A 16,412-nucleotide genomic window follows, 5' to 3' on the forward strand; every position below is an offset into this window, starting at 1 on the left:
CCGATCATGCATTTTTTTCAGATCAAAACAATATCCTACAAAGCTGAAATAAAAACAGAAAGTGCTGGAAATACTCAGCACATCTGACAGCATCTGTGGAGAGAGAAACAGAGTTAACATTTCAGGGTTTTCACCTTTTGTTTGAGCCATCTTTTCAGACTGCTTCTGTCCATCCAATCTCACTTTTTACTCTATCCACATTATAAGGGTGGTGCAGTGGTGAGCACTGCAGCTTCACAACTTCAATGACCCCGATTCAGTTCTGTATACTGCCTGTGTGGAGTTTGCAAGTTGTTTATGTGGGCTTCCACAAGGTACTCTGGTTTCCTCCCACAACGAAAGACTTGTGGGTTGATAGATAAATTGACTGTTGTAAATTGGCCCCAGGGTAGGTGATAGGAGAAATGTGGGGATGTGGTAGGGAATTCTGGGTTAACATAGGATTAGTATAAATGGGTGGTTGATGGTCAGTGCAGACTCAGTGGGCCAAAGGGCCTATATCAGTGCTGTATATCTCTATAACCATTCTCTAAGAAAATGCATTTTTCATGAATTCCTCATTTCTTTTATTAACGACAATTTTATATTTCCGGCCCCTGCTTCATACGATACCACAAGTGGAATCATGTTTCCATCAACCCGATCAAACCCCTTCACTATTTCCTCATATTGCAATGTTTCTTTAACCCTGACAGACTGTGGAGTTTCTGCTGCTTGATTGCAGTTCTTGCTTCCCGCCAGTAGATGTCACCTCACTCCAATATAGTGAAGTTTACAAATCTGAGAGAGACACAACAGGAAATAATTGTTGACATTATAGTGAATGTGTGGGATTTAGAAATACTAGGAGTGGAGACGATTTATTATTGAATTTGTCAAACCAAACATATGTTATAATGTTGTGTTAAATCTGTCACTCTGATGTCTTGATTCTGAGAGTGACATAGACTCATCGAGTCATTGGGTCATTTGTGGTATAGAAGGAGGCCATTTGCCCCATCGAGTACAGGCCAGCTCTCCATGGAGCGATCCAGTCAGTCCCACTTGTCTGCTCGATCCCCCTAGCCCTGTAAATTTATTTCCTTCAAATGCCCATCGAAATTCCTTTTGTAACCAACGATTGTCTCCACTTCCTCCGCCCTCGGGGGCAGCGAGTTACAGATCATTACCAATCACTGTGTAAAAAAGCTCTTCCGCACATTCCCCCTGCATTTCTTGTCCAAAACCTTCAATCTGAATCCCCTAGTCCTTGTACCAATATTAATGGGAACAATTTTTCTTTGCCAACTTATCTAAAACTGTCATAGCCTTCGACACCTCTATCAATTCTCCCCTCAATCTCCTTTGATACAGGCAGAAAAAACCCTGTTTTTCTAACCTAAACTTGAAACTAAAACCCTCCATCCCTGGAACTATTCTGGTAAATATTCTCTGCATCCTCTCAAGAATCCGCACATCCTTTCTAAAGATTGGTGAGCAGATCTGAATGCAACACTCCAATTGGGGCCTAACCCGAGTTCAGCATAACAACCCTGCTTTTGTACTCAATGTCTCTATTTATAAAGCCCAAGATCCCACATGCTTTGCTAACCACTCTCGCAATATGTCTTGCCAACTTCAAAGAATGATGGACATGTACTCCAGGTCCCTCTATTCCAGCACACTCTTCAGAACTGTAGATTTGAGGATATATTGCCTCTACCTATTTCTTCTGCTAAAATGCATCACCTCACACTTGTCACTATTAAATTCCATCTGCCACCTGTCTGCCCATCCTACTAGCCGATAACTATCCTGTTTCAGGTAGTTCATATCATCCTCACTGTTTGCCACTCCTCCAAGTTTGGTGTCATCGGCATATTTTGAGATTCTGCTCGATATTCCAAGATCCAAGTCATTTATCTGTAGCAAAAAAAAGCAATGGTTCTAGCACTGACCCTTGGGGAACACCACTGTCGACTATCCTCCGGTCTGACCAAGAACCATTTCATATGACTCGCTGTTTTCTGTCCTTAAAACAATTTCCTATCCAAATGGACACTGACCCTCCTAATCCATGAACCTCAATTTTGTTAACCACCCTTTTATGTGGTACTTCATAAAATGCTTTTGTAAAATCCATATAAACAACATCCACTGCATTCCCTTCATCAACTTTCTCAGATAGTTTATCAAACAATGCAGTTAGATTCATCAAGCATGAACTTTCATTTATAAATCCATGCCCACTCTCCTTAATTAACTCAAACCTCTCCAAATAACTTGATTTTTTCCCTGACCTGTTGGTCTTGTGCTGATAGCAAGCTCACCACAGAGCATGTATTTGGCAATGTGACTGTCATTCATTTGGCCCAGTCAACAGAGCCGCCTCTGACTCAAAAGGGCAAACATGCTGTGGATCCCTGCACGCTGGTGTACTTCCTCATTCGGCACTCTGTCCTGCCAGGAGATGTCCAATATCCATCTGAGGCAGTGGAGGTGGAAGCTGTTCAGCTGCTTTTCTTGGCTTGCATAAGTTGTTGATGATTCTCTACTATAAAGGAGGGTGCTGAGAACACAAGCCTGGTACACGTGGAGCTTTGTATTTACGGTCAGTTTGCTATCGGTTCACACCCGTCTTCTCAACTTTGACATGACAGCTGCAGCATTGGCAATCCTGGTGCTGATTTCAGCTTCAAGGGAGAGATTGCTGGTGATTGTTGATCCAAGGTATGTGAAGCTGTTGACAACCTCCAAAGTGATGTTGTCAATGTTGATAGAAAGTGGAGTCTCTACGTCCAAGTCTCTACGTCCAAGTGGAGTCTTGCCAAGATGAACAGCTTGTCGTCAGCTCTGATATACAGGTGAACACCCCCATCTGTGTCACTGAAAGTGTACAATAGCAGCATGGAGAAGAATACACCAGTTATAAAGGATGTGATAAATAGACAGTTAGAAAATAATGATATGATTGGGCAGAGTCAACATAGATTTATGAAAAGGAAAACAGGTTTGAAAAAACCCGTTGAGTTTTTTGAGGATGTTACCTGTAGAACAGATAAAGGAGAACCAGTGGATGCTTTGTTAATGTCCCACACAGGAGGTGAGTAAACAAAATTAGAGCACATAGGATTGGAGATAATATACTGGTATGGATTGAGAATTGGTTAACAGACCGAAAACAGAGAGCAGGAATAACGGGTCCTCCTCAGGATGGCAGGCTGTTACTATTGGGGTACTGCAAGAATCAGTGTTGGAGCCACAGCTGTTAACAACCGAAATAAATGATTTGGATGCAGGGATTAAATGTAATATTTCCAAGTTTGCAGATGACACAAAGCTGGGTGAAGTGTGAGCTGTGAGAAGGATGCAGAGAGGCTTCCAGGGAACCTGGAGAGGCTAAGTGAATGGGAAAGAACATGGCAGATGGAATATAACGTGAGTAATTGTGAAGTTCTCCACTTTGGTGGAATAAACAGAAAGACAGAGTATTTCTTAAATGGTGAGAGGTTGGGAAGTGTTGATGTCCAAAGGGACCTGGGTGTCCTTGTTCATGAGACACTAAAAGCTCTTGTGCAGGTGCAGCAATCAATTAGGAAGGCAAATGGTATGTTGGCCTTCACACGAGGGATCATGAGTACAGGAGTAAAGATGTCTTGTTGCAATTGTATAGAGCCTTGGTGAAACCGCGCTGGAGTATTGTGTATAGAATGGTCTCCTCATCTAAGGAAGGATATACTTGCCATAGAGGGAGTGAAACAGAGGGTCACCAGACTAATCCCTGGGATGGTGGGATTGTCTTATGAGGAAACTGGGACTGTATTCCTTAAAGTTTCGAAGAATGAGAGGTGATCTCATTGAAACTGATAAAATTCTTATAGGGCGTGACAGTATGGATGTAGATAGGATGTTTGCCCTGGTTGGTGAGTCTAAAATCAGGGGACCAAGTCTCAGAATAAGGAGTAGGCCATTTAAAACTGAGATCGAGTTGAATTTCTACACTCAGACGGTGGTGAATCATTGGAATTCTGTACCCCAGAGAGCTGTGCCTGTTCAATCATTGAGCATGTTCAAGACAGAAATTGTTAGAAATCTTGATAGTCATGACATCAAGGGATATGGGGAGAGCACGGGAAAGGGGCGTTGAGGTAGATGATCAGCCATGATCGAATTGAATGGCAGAAAAGGCTCGACGGGCTGAATGGCCTACTCCTATGTTCCTCTGTTCCTAAGAGAGTTGGCGCCAGCACGCAGCCTTGCTTTACCCCACTGCTGATCTTGAAAGTGTCTGATGTTGCTCCATTGTAACTGATGGAACTGTGCATGTTCTCGTGGAAAGAAGAGATGATGCCCAAGAGTTCAGGAGGGCAGCCGAGTTTCCATCGCAGTTTGAAGAGTCTGCCTCTGCTGACAAGATCAAAGGCCTTGGTGATGCTCATCCAAATATGTGCGGCTCTGTGGCGCAATGGATAGCGTGTTGGACTTCTAAATAATGATAAAGAAGGCATTCAAAGGTTGTGGTTTCAAATCCCACCAGAGTCAGATTTTGGACCAGAGACAGAAGAGCACGACGGAACAGAGAGTTATCAAGTGTGTCAAAATCACCGACTCAGAGACAGAGCGAGAGAGAGAGGAGCACAGCAGGAGCAGAGCTGGGGTAAAAAAATCAAAAGTGATATTACAATGGAGACTGAGAGCAGGGAAACAGATAGCCGCTGGGGTGAGTTTACAGGATTTGGTTCTTGCTTCGGTGCAGTGGAAGGAGCTGTTTGGTGAGGATCTGTTGAGCTGTGACATCACAGGCAAGCAGGTAGTTGATTGGTTTGTTAAAAGCTGCATGTTTGATGAGTATCTGGAAGTCATTAAGGTCCATTTTGCTGTACATGTAAAACTGTAATTGACATGACAATTGTGAAACGGAAGGGTTGGGAAGAAACTCATGAGAGTACTGAAGGAAACTGATATCCCTTGCAATGTTTGTATTTTTTGGTGCTGTTTGGAAACTGTTTGGCAATGTAATTTTTACAGATGTTTATGAATAAAGTATATTTTGGAAATAAAAAAAAAAGTGTTTAGTTTCTGCGGCAAAACACCTTTGACCACCGGTCCATCAGGCAGTGGTCTGCACGGAATGTCCTCAAGGGCCTACGGGAAAAGCAGATGGTGGATCCTGTCGGATGGTTCCCCGAGCAGACCGTCAAAGGCATTTGGCGGAATGCCTCATCACCAGAACTTTCAAACAAGCACCAAGACGTAGCTTGGCTGGTGGTGAGACGGGCCCTTTCCGTCAGATCCTTCCTGCACACCCGAAGTCTCGCCCCCTCCGCACAGTGCCCCCGCGTTGGCTGTGGTGGGGAAGAGACGGTCGCCCACCTCCTCCTGGAATGTGTCTTTGCAAAGCAGGTGTGGAAAGAGATGCAGTGGTTTTTGTCGAGGTTCATCCCAAGCTGCTCTGTAACACAGGAGTCTGTGCTCTACGGGCTGTTCCCAGGGACGCTCACCGAGACAAACATCAACTGCTGCTGGAGGACTATCAATTCGGTGAAAGACGCTCTATGGTCTGCCAGAAACCTGCTGGTCTTCAAGCGCAAAGTGTTGTCCACCACCGAATGTTGCAGACTGGCACATTCCAAGGTCCAGGACTACGTGCTGAGGGACGCACTAAAGCTTGGAGCAGCCGCAGCAAAGGCTCAATGGGGAAAGACCACAGTGTAAGGTCCCCCCACCAAGCTGAACTGAGGGGCTGGATCCATGGGAAATCCCTCGAACTGAATCGTTGATATTTTCTTTTGCTGTAAATGTAAAACTGTAATTGGCATGACAATAGTGAAATGGAAGGGTTGTGAAGAAACTCATGATAGGAGAGAAGGAAACTGATCTCCCTTGCAATGTTTGTATTTTTTGGTGCTGTTTGAAACTGTTTGGCAATGTAATATTTGCAGATTTCTATGAATAAAGTATATTTTGAAAATTAAAAAAAAGTGTTTGCGGCTCAAAGTGTGAGAAAAAAGGAATGTAGTGGTAGTAGGGGACAGTAGAGTAAGGTGGATTAACACTGTTCTCTGCAGCAAAGAGCAAGAGTCCAGACGGCTGTGTTGCCTGCCGGTGCCAGGATTCAGGACGTCTGCTCAGGGCTGGAGTGAAACATACAATGGGAGGGGGAGGATCCAGTTGTCGTGGTCCATGTCGGTACCAACGACATAGGCAGGACAAGGATAGAGGTTCTGCATAGTCAGTATGAGGAACTATGCACCAAATTAAGAAGCAGAACCTCAAAGGTAATCATCTCTGGATTATTACCTGAGCCATGTGCAAATTGGCATAGGACAAATAAGATTAGAGAAAGTAATGTGCGGCTGAAAGACTGGTGTGGTAGTAGTGGGTTCTGGTTCATGGGGCGTTGGCACCAGTACTGGGAAAAGAGGTGGCTGTACCGTTGGGACGGTCTACACCTGAACCGTGCTGGTGCCGGTGTTCTCGCGAGCCACATAACGAGGGACGTAGAGACGGTTTTAAACTGAATAGTGGGGGCAAGGGATCAAATTTGGGAAGATATGGTGAATCAAGGAGGAGAGGCAAGGCAAGAGAGAAAGGTATAAATATGGGAAATGATAAACAGACTGTGACAGGAAGGGACAGAATGTACAAATCTAAGAGTAAAACAACAGATAAGGCTAGAGGTTACAAAAATAATAAAAGGACAAAACTAAGTGCTCTGTATCTGAATGCATGGAGCTTTCGAAACAAAACAGATGAACAGAGAGCACAAATAGAATAAATAAGTACGATCTGATAGTCATTACAGAGACATGGCTGCAGGGCGACAGAGATTGGGATGAGAATATTGGAGGTGACATGGCATTTAGGAAGGACAGGAAGCTTGGAAAAGGTGATGGGGTAACTCTGTTAATTAATGATGGTATTAGCGCAATAGAGAGGGATGACCTAAGTTCAGGAGATCACGATGTAGAAGCAGTTTGAGTTGAGATGAGAAATAATACAGGGAAGAAGTCACTTGTGGGAGTGGTGTACAGGCCACCTAACATTAACCACACTGTAGGATGGGGTATAAAAAAAGAAATAATGGCAGCTTGTCAGAAAGGTACAGCAATAATTATGGGGGATTTTAATCTACATATAGTCTGGAACTTCTGATGGGCAGAGGTAGCCTAGATGAGGAGTACATAGAATGTTTTTGGGATAATTTCTTGGAAAAATAAGTTCTGGAGCCAACCTGAGAGCAGGCTATACTTGACCTGGCATTGTGCAACGAGATAGGATTAATTAATGACCTCGTAGTTAAGGTGCCCCTAGGTAGTAGCGATCATAATATGTTTGAATTTTACATTCAGTTTGAGGGAGAGAAGAGTGGGTCCCAAACGAGTATTTTAAACTTAAATAAGGGCAATTATAAGGGCATGAAAGCAGAGCTAGCTAAAGTGAACTGGCAAATTAGGTTAAGGGATAAGTCAATAGAGATGCAGTGGCAGACATTTAAGGAAAATTTCAGAATACACAGAATAGATATATTTCAACGAGAAAGAAAAATTCCAAAGGTGGGACTCACCATCCATGGTTCAGGAAAACAGTTAAAGATACTATCAAACTTAAAGAAAAAGCCTATAATTGTGCAAAGATGGGAGGCAGGTCAGAAGATTGGACAGAATATAAAAAAAACAGCAAAGAATGACTAAACGATTGATAAGGAAGGTAAAATTAGAGTATGAGAGAAAGCTAGCGAGAAATATAAAGACAAAACTAGTAAGAGTTTCGATAGATATTTTAAAAAGAAAAGAGTTAACAAAGTGAGTGTTGGTCCTATGGAAAGTGTGTCTGGGGAATTAATAATGGATAATTAAGAGATGGCAGATGAATTGAACAGATACTTTAGATTGGTCTTCACTATTGAGGATACAAATAACATCCCAGTATTAGCTGTAAGTCAGGAAATGGAAGGGAGGGAGGAACTCAAGAAAATTACAATCACCAGTGAAGTGGTACTAAACAAATTGTTGGAGCTGCGGGCTGACACGTCGCCAGGTCCTGAAGTGGCTAGTGAGATAGTTGATGCGCTGGTTTTAATTTTCCAAAATTCCCTCGCTTCGGGAAGGTTCTGTTAGATTGGAAAGTAATGAATGTAATTCATTTATTCAAAAAGGGAGGGAGACAGAAAGCAGGAAACGACAGGCCAGTTAGCTTAACATCTGTCTCAGGGAAAATGTTAGGAGCGATTACTGAAGATGTTATAGCAGGGCATTTAGAAAAAATAAAGGTAATCAGGCAGAGTCAACATGGTTTTGTGAAAGGGAAATCATGTTTAACCAATTTATTGGAGTTCTTTGAGGGAGTTACATGTGCTGTGGATAAAGGGGAACCGGTGGATGTATTTTACTTCGATTTCCAGAAGGATAAGGTGACATATCAAAGGTTATTGCAGAAAATAAAAGCTCATGGTGTCAGGGGTAACATATTGGCATGGATAGAGGATTGGCTAGCTGACAGGAAACAGAGAGTCAGCATAAATGGGTCATTTTCTGGTTGGCAAGAAGTAACGAGTGGTCCACAGGGATCTGTGCTGGGGCCTCAACCTTCTACAATTCTCGAAATGACTTTGATGAAGGGACCAAAAGTATGGTTGCTAAATTTGCTGATGACAAAGATAGGTAGGAAAGTAGGTTGTGAAGAGGACATAAGGGGGCTACAAAGGGATATCGATAGGTTAAGTGACTGGGCAAAGACCTGGCAAATGGAGTATAATGTGGGAAAGTGGGAAATTGTCCACTTTGGCAGGAAGAATAAAAAAGCATATTATCTAAATGGTGAGAGATTGCAGAGATCTGAGATGCAGGGGATCTGGGTGTCCTAGTGCACGAATCGCAAAAGGTTAGTCTGCAGGTACAGCACGTAATTAGGAAAGCTAATAGAATGTTATCATTTATCGCCAGGGGAATTGAATACAATAGTAGGGAGGTTATGCTTCAGCTATATAGGGCATTGGTGAGACCTCTTCTGCAACACTGAGTACAGTACTGGTCTCCTTATTTATGGAAGGATGTAAATGCATTGGAGGTAGTACAGAGAAGGTTTACTAGACTAATACATGACAATATTCTCCGTTATGTAGAGTTTAAGGTAATGCTCCACTCACCTTTCCATCTGCTTGTTAACAGATGATTCCACTTTGACACCGCACTGAGACCTTGAGCATTGTTGTCTGAAAGAGCCTGATCGAGGATGTTGAGGAACTCCTGGGTCCTTTCTGGATCAGTGGGTCGTCAAGTGTTGATCTGAGGACGACGTTCTTCTTGGATGGATGAAGCTTCCTTGGCTGAAGCCTGACCTTGTTACACACCAGGGAGTGGTCAGTGTCACAGTCAGCGCTGTGATAGCTGTGAGTGATGAGGACACTGCTGAGGGTGGTATGTCTGGTGATGATAAGGTCTAGCTGGTGCCAGTGGCGTGATCTCAGATGTCTCCAGGACACCCTGTGGTACAGCTTGACCTGGAAGTAGCTGTTCATCACACAGAATCCATGGTGACAGCATAGCTCCAGCAACCTCTGTCCATTTTCATTCATCTTGCCAATCCCCTGGTGCTCTATGCACATTGGCAAAGCTGTGTAGTCAGTACCCAAGCTTGTGTTGAAGTCTCCTAGAAGGTACAGTCCCTCAGTGCTGGGAATTCTACTGATGGCAGTGTCAAGTGTCACATTGAATTGATCCTTGACATCAGGGGTGGAGGTGAGTGTCGGGACATAGATGCACATGAGATTAACTGGGCCCACGCTTGTTGACAAGTGAAGAGTAAGAAGTCTCTCTGAGCCGACTGTGGCTGGTTCACTCATCTCAAGTGGCGTGTTTTTTACTGTGAAAACCACTCCATGCTCACGAGTTGCCTCTTGGGCTTTCCCCTGCCAGAAGAAGGTGTAGTGTTTCTCTTTGAGGGATCCACTTTGGACGAGTCTAGTTTCTTGCAGCACAGCAATGTCCACATTGAGCCTTGTGAGTTCTTTGTCCATCAAAGCTGTCTTGTGTGTCTCATCAACCTGCAGAAGGGTGTCAGTAAGGCCAGGACACATGGTCCTCACATTCCAGCTTGCGATGCGAAGGACTGGTGTCTTCTTTGTTGAGCTTGTTTTTCTTGGTGCATAGATTATCGATCCGCCTGTTGAGAGATGACTCTCTAAGCTCCAAGCACCCATTGAAGCAAGTAGGTTGTGGCAGGACAGCACCTAACTGATTGGGGGCTACCCAGCTTGGAGTGGGTGGTAGCTATCCAATGAGATGCGATGATCTCTTCAACTGTCAGAAGTAACCCCTGGTGCTCATACTCTGCACCAATTGAGTGAGAGCTTATAATCGGTAACCATTTCTTCCCGTGTTGTGCTAATGTTTAAGCACAAATAGTGTCCTCTTCACGGCACATTAGTACTGAACACAAAATGGCTCCTTTGGTCATGTGTTAATTATAAAATGGCTTTCTTGACCTTGTTAGTTATTACAATGGATACATTATAAAAATGGTCAAGTTAAACTAAGATCGAACTACCCAAGCTTACCTGCATCCTCCAGTTCTCTGGCAACATTCCCATATTTAAGGAGGATTGAAAGATCGTGGTTCGAGTCTCTGATATTTCCACCCTTACTTCCCTCAGCAACCCAGGATGCAGCCCATTCAAACTGGGTGACTTTTCTACTGTGAGAGCTGCCAACCTTGTAATTGTCTCCTCTTTATCTATTTTCATCCTGTCCAATTTCTTCACTTCCTCCTCCTTTACTGTGACATTTGCAGCATCCGCTTATTTGGTGATACTTAATTAGTGCCTCAGCCACACCCTCTGTCTCCACAGGATCTCCTAATTGATCCCCCCTTTAACTGACTGTCCATATGTTGGTAAAAGACTTCAGTGTTCCCAGTTATGTGACCTGCTAATCTTTTCTCATAATTTCTCTTGCTGATCTCATTTCGTTTTTCAGCTCTCCTCTGTACTTTCTATATTCTGCTTGTTTCTCTACTGCATATGAATCCTCACATGATTTCGATATGAATGATTTTTGAACTATTTTGTTGAAGGATTGAGTTTTGTAAATTTCTCGCAAGCTCCCCTCATGGTCAGGCAGAAAGTTTAACTGCTGTGTTTTCAAACAGCAACAGCTTTATTTGAAAAGCCTTTGGGACAGGATTCCGGGTTTTAATCCAGTCACAAATCTGGTTCTGATGTCTTGTGGCTCCAGCTGTCACATGACCTGTCAGAGGATGACCTCATAATTGACCCAGTCATGGAGCTGTGGGTTGATGTTTAAATTGTTGCAAAATAATTTTCCAGAAGGACAATCAAAATGAATCGATATATAAAAGGTAGATTTTGTGAATTTGTGCTCCCAGTGGAAATTCCTGCAGAGTCTGCTGGTTTTCATATCCCCAATTCCCCACAGGAAGCTCTGTGTCGGAATCTGTATTCATTATATCAATATTATACAGAATCATTTCATGGGAGACCCCAGTGTGAATTGTAAACAGGTGGTTCAGTTTTAACTTTCAAATTAACACAGAAGCAAAATACTGCAGATACTGGAAATCTGAAATAAAAACAGAAAATGCTGGAAATACTCAGCTGGTCTGGCAGCATCTGTGGAGAGAGAAACAGAGTTAACGTTTCAGATCTGTGACCTTTCATCAGAACTGGGCTGAAATTGTCTGAGGGCCAAGTGGCCTCTTTCTGTGCCTTAAACTTTCTATGAGTCTAAGATTCTATGAGATTGTGGAATCAATTTCAGGGTCGATGACATTGCACTCTGTAAGGATAGGAAGATGGAGATTATTAAGTACAGTGCAAGAATATAGATGCTTTTACATTATTTTAATCAAAATTGATTTAAACTTTGTGTTCACGCATCCGATCTTTTCATCACAATGACACTGATAACAATGGAAAAAGCAAGACTTGCATTTCACGACCACAGGACGTTGCAAAGCCTTTTACAGCCAATGAAGGACTTTCCAAGTGTAGTCACTGTAGTCATGTAGGAAACATGGTGGCCAATGTGCGCACAGCAAGCTCCCAGAAACAACAATGTGATAAAAACGAGATAATCTGTTTTTAAGTGATGTTGATTCAGGGTTAAACAATGACCAGCACCCCAGAAATAATTCCCCTTCTATTCTCTGAAATAGTGCCATGGTACCTTTAACATCCACCTGAGAGGGCAGAGGGATCCTCAGTTTTCTGTTTCACCTGAAAAACAGCATTTCAGATAGTGCAGCACTGCCTTGGTACTGTCCTGGAGTGTCAGCCATTTTTAAAGGGCTGTTAGTCCTACTGGAAAATATTTAAAGGAAGATTAAATGAAATGAAATAAATACATTGCTTTTGCCTCTCTCCCATCCCCCCAATAACAGTTAAATTAATTATTTGCCCTTCCCTCCCAAAACCTACCTTTACCATCTGACCTTCCGCCCAAAACTGCACAAACTGTAAACTATAACCCTTCCCACCATCCCCTACACCCATGACATTAATTTGACTCCGTCCCCCCTCCCCCACACTGAGAAACTTACCTTCTCCCCCCTCCCCACCAGTGTTGCACCTCATTTCCCCGGATGGGGCTCCGAAGGCACGGCAGTGCCGGTCACCGGGCTGAAGATCGCAGCTGGATATCAGGAAGTGATGGGATAATAATTAATGCAGGTTTGTGGTCCCGTTGCCGAGCGGTGGGGGTCCCCCCACAACGCCTCGCCGTCGCAGGCAATATCGAGCCAGGCCCTGCCGACGTTGAGGTCCATGGCGGGCCTCATCCGGGGCCATCTTCAGGCGGCTCCCACCCCACCCCCACCACAGATCTCGACGTTGAGGGCTCTATAGAATCCAGCCCATTATTTCTGTCAATCTCAACTCCACAAGGATTTGTCTGTTAATTGTAGAAACATTAAAGCTCTATCACCTTTTGATAAAAGGGGGTTTCAAATACAATTCCAAACAAATGATAGTTCTCATTGTATCTAGAACATGTTTTCTTACATACAAACATACCAATTAGGAGCAGGAGTAGACCACTCGGCCCCTCGAGTCTGCTCCACCATTCAATAAGATCATGGCTGATCTGATTGTAACCTCAACTCCACAATCCCACTGCCCCCGATAACCTTTCACCCCCTTGTTTATCTAGAATCTATCTACATCTATCTTAACATATTTCAGAATTTCTGTCGTCCAGCAACTCTCACTTTATTTCCTGGATTTCACCTAAAAAATGTATTTCCACACTTTGGATATCCTGTACTTCATTAATGTTTTTGCTCTCTGGTGATTTCCCTTTATTTATATTCAGTGCTGGTATTTTACTGCCACACACTGACTCAAAGTGTCCCATCTTTCTGCAGGAAAAACACTCAGCTTCTTTGGCGAGGAAGTTTTCCCACTTGTGTCTCTCTCAGCCACACCGACTGCAATTGGTTGCAGCTACCACTAGATGCTCTTCCCGTCTTTCTTGTCTTTTACCACTAATTTTTCCTTTTGTTTTCTGAACAAATTCAATTGAGTCTGCAACTCTGGAGATCAGACTCTCCCTGTCCCCTCGAACAACGGATTGGTTAAACTTTCTAACCTCTGTTTGTCTGCTCAATTGAAACTCTTTCGTTAATGTGAGATCAGCCCTGGACTGTAGATGATCTGAAAGGGTGTTGTCTAATACCCCGAACACAATCCTGTCTCCATTCAGCTCTTCTCTTAAGTTGCTGTATTCACAAACCTCCGTGAGTTTGTACAAGTCATTGATAAATGAATGAATACTCTCCCCTTTCTGTTTTGTACGCTTATTAAATTCAAAGTGATTCCTGACAATGCAGCGGCCAGCCGACGTCATCAGAGCGCTCCAAGCTGCGCACATGCACAAACAGTCTCCTGCGCTCTGAGATGCTGCGCATGCTCAGCCTACGTCTTCCAGGACGAAGTGGCGCATGCGCAGGAAAACTCTTTACCCCCTCTCAGCCACTCACTCCAGGCCGCTCGCTGCCCGCTCCTCGCTACCCTGCTCCCCCGCCCTCCGGCCGCTTGCTACCCCCCCACCCCCGCACTGCCCTCTCTCCGTCCACTCACGCCCCGCTTCCCCCCCACGTCCCTCCAGACACTAGCTCAAAGCCATGCTGCTTCCCTCCTCTCGGCCTCTCGCTCCAACATTCGATCATTCTTCACCGCACCACCCGATAAAGCAAGGCGAGCCTCGAGGGGAGATGGGGCAATGTTGGAGCAAGTGGCCGAGAGGAGGGAAGCGGCAGAGCCCATGGCCTGGAGTGTGAGCGGCCAGAGAGCAGGATGGGGGTGGTGGTGGGGGAAGGGGGGAGTGAGCAGTCAGAGAGTGGGATGGGGGGAAGCGGGGAATGATCGTCCGGAGAATGGGATGGCACTGTTTAGAGGGGATTTGAGGAAAAAATGTTTCACCTCGAGGGTGGTTGGAATCTGGAACACATTGCCTGAAGGAGTGGTAGAGGCAGGAACCCTCACAACATTTAAGAAGTATCTAGATGAGCACTCAAAACGCCACAGAATACAAGGCTACGGCCACGTGCTGGAAAATGGGATTAGAATAGACAGGTACTTGATGGCCGGCACGGACACGATGGCCGAAGGGCCTGTTTCTGTGCTGTATAACTCTCTGACTCTATGAAACCTCACTGAATTACAGAGGGTGTGCAGCACTGTCAGAGGTGCTGTCCTTCTGATGAGACTTCAAACAGCGCAACGTTCTCCGAGTATCAACCAAAACATGTCCATTGTGTAGATATGTGCCGTATTTGCTTATGAAATGACAGTCACTGCTCCGAAAGTAATTCACTTTAGGTGAATTAAGATGACTTGGTACTAAAAAACTGGCGAATGCGCAAGAGGTAGCGGGGGACTATTGGGGTTGGGACGGAGGCGGCGATGGCAACCTTTGAGGGGATTTTTGGGTCTAAGTTGTTTTCTGTGATAAATTGAGTAGCTCCATCTTTAATCCTGGCAGCTGCCTGAATGTCACAGACAGTGACGTTTCAGTGGAAGAGGCTGCATTTGCGCATGTGCTAGTACAGCGTCACCTGGTGGTTGCATTGTCAGCAAATGCAGCGTTTTAACTTTGGCTCCACGATGACATTTTTTTCCTCAATTAAAATAGGTCTTGAGTGCCTTAATAACTTCTTCACACGTAGCCTATACACTCCCTCCATGGCAGACAATAGTGTACTGACCTGCTCCATGTCTGGCTTCTGCACGAGACCCGATGCAGTACGATACCTTGCAAACTTCTGGAACCATCTCGGCCACTCCTCGGCTTGGTTCTGTCCAGTGACCTTTTCAAAGGTACAGGCAAAGATTTCTCCATCATTGCTTTGGTTTACTGTGGCCCCCATATAATAATCTGATATCTGTCAAGGCTTAGTACACAATTTATAAGAATCTGACGGTTAAAATAACCTGAGTTTACTCTACACATCTTGCATTGAAAGTTTCATCTACAACTCTCCATGAGGTGCCGTACAGATTATATTACATAACTTCCTGTGATGATGCACATAGTCTATTTATATAATCTGCCCAGTAACAACCCAATGTCCACTCTTATATTATTGTACAGATGTGAGAAAAGCTGAGGATGAGAATGGAACGTCTGAATGAAGATTTCATGATGCTGATGATGTAAATGAGGCTGATCTGTTTCCCATTCCACAATCCCTCTTTATTTCTGTGCATGTTTCTCGATGCTGTTTCAACCAAACTGAAAAAGAATCACAAATCCTCCTCTGGAGCCTCAGGTGTCCATTAACAAAAGGCATGGTGGCCAAGTGGTAAGGCGTCAGTCTCGTAAACTGAAGATCACGGTATTAATCCCCGTCCGTGCCTTATGATTAGTTTCTCACTTTAAATGTGATGTTTCCAGAAAAGATGTCCGTTGCATTTGTTTTGGCCATCTGGAAATCAGTGTGATGTTACACTTTATCCTGAACACTGGGAAGAACATGAGGAGCAGCCACATGGTCCCTCGAGCCTTCTCTGCCATTGATAGAGTGAAAATAACTGAGGTCCAAGCACTGAACCTTATTACTGTGCATTTGCTTGATATTTAACAGAGCTATTCTATTAATCCCACATCCCACACTCCTGTCCTTTCCCCCATTGCCCTGTTATATTTTCCATGTCAGGTATGTATCCAATTCCATTCAGAGTTAACATTGAATCTGCTTCCACTGACCTTTCAGGATTGCATTCCAGACCAGAGCAACACACTGCTGAAAAAACAATCTCCTCATCACAACTCTAATTCTTTTGTCAATTACTTTAAATGTGTTTCCTCTGGTTACTGACCCTTCTGTCACTGGCAACACTTTCTCCTTCTTCACTCTATCAAAACTCTTCAGGATTTGCATTTCCTGCTGCCTTTGCTGATATAACAAGGCTGAGC

At 44.1% G+C, this 16,412-nt stretch overlaps 2 non-coding genes across 2 annotated transcripts; both read left to right on the forward strand.

The window, feature by feature from the left end:
- Nucleotides 1–4,430: 4,430 nt before the first annotated feature.
- On the forward strand, nucleotides 4,431–4,521 carry trnar-ucu (transfer RNA arginine (anticodon UCU)). The gene is given in 2 exon segments: nucleotides 4,431–4,467; nucleotides 4,486–4,521. It is a non-coding gene; the product is annotated as a tRNA-Arg (tRNA).
- Nucleotides 4,522–15,781: 11,260 nt separating this feature from the next.
- On the forward strand, nucleotides 15,782–15,853 carry trnat-cgu (transfer RNA threonine (anticodon CGU)). The gene has a single exon. It is a non-coding gene; the product is annotated as a tRNA-Thr (tRNA).
- Nucleotides 15,854–16,412: the final 559 nt, after the last annotated feature.

This window comes from Heterodontus francisci, unplaced genomic scaffold (genome assembly GCF_036365525.1).
Source record: "Heterodontus francisci isolate sHetFra1 unplaced genomic scaffold, sHetFra1.hap1 HAP1_SCAFFOLD_97, whole genome shotgun sequence".
NCBI lineage: Eukaryota > Metazoa > Chordata > Chondrichthyes > Heterodontiformes > Heterodontidae > Heterodontus > Heterodontus francisci.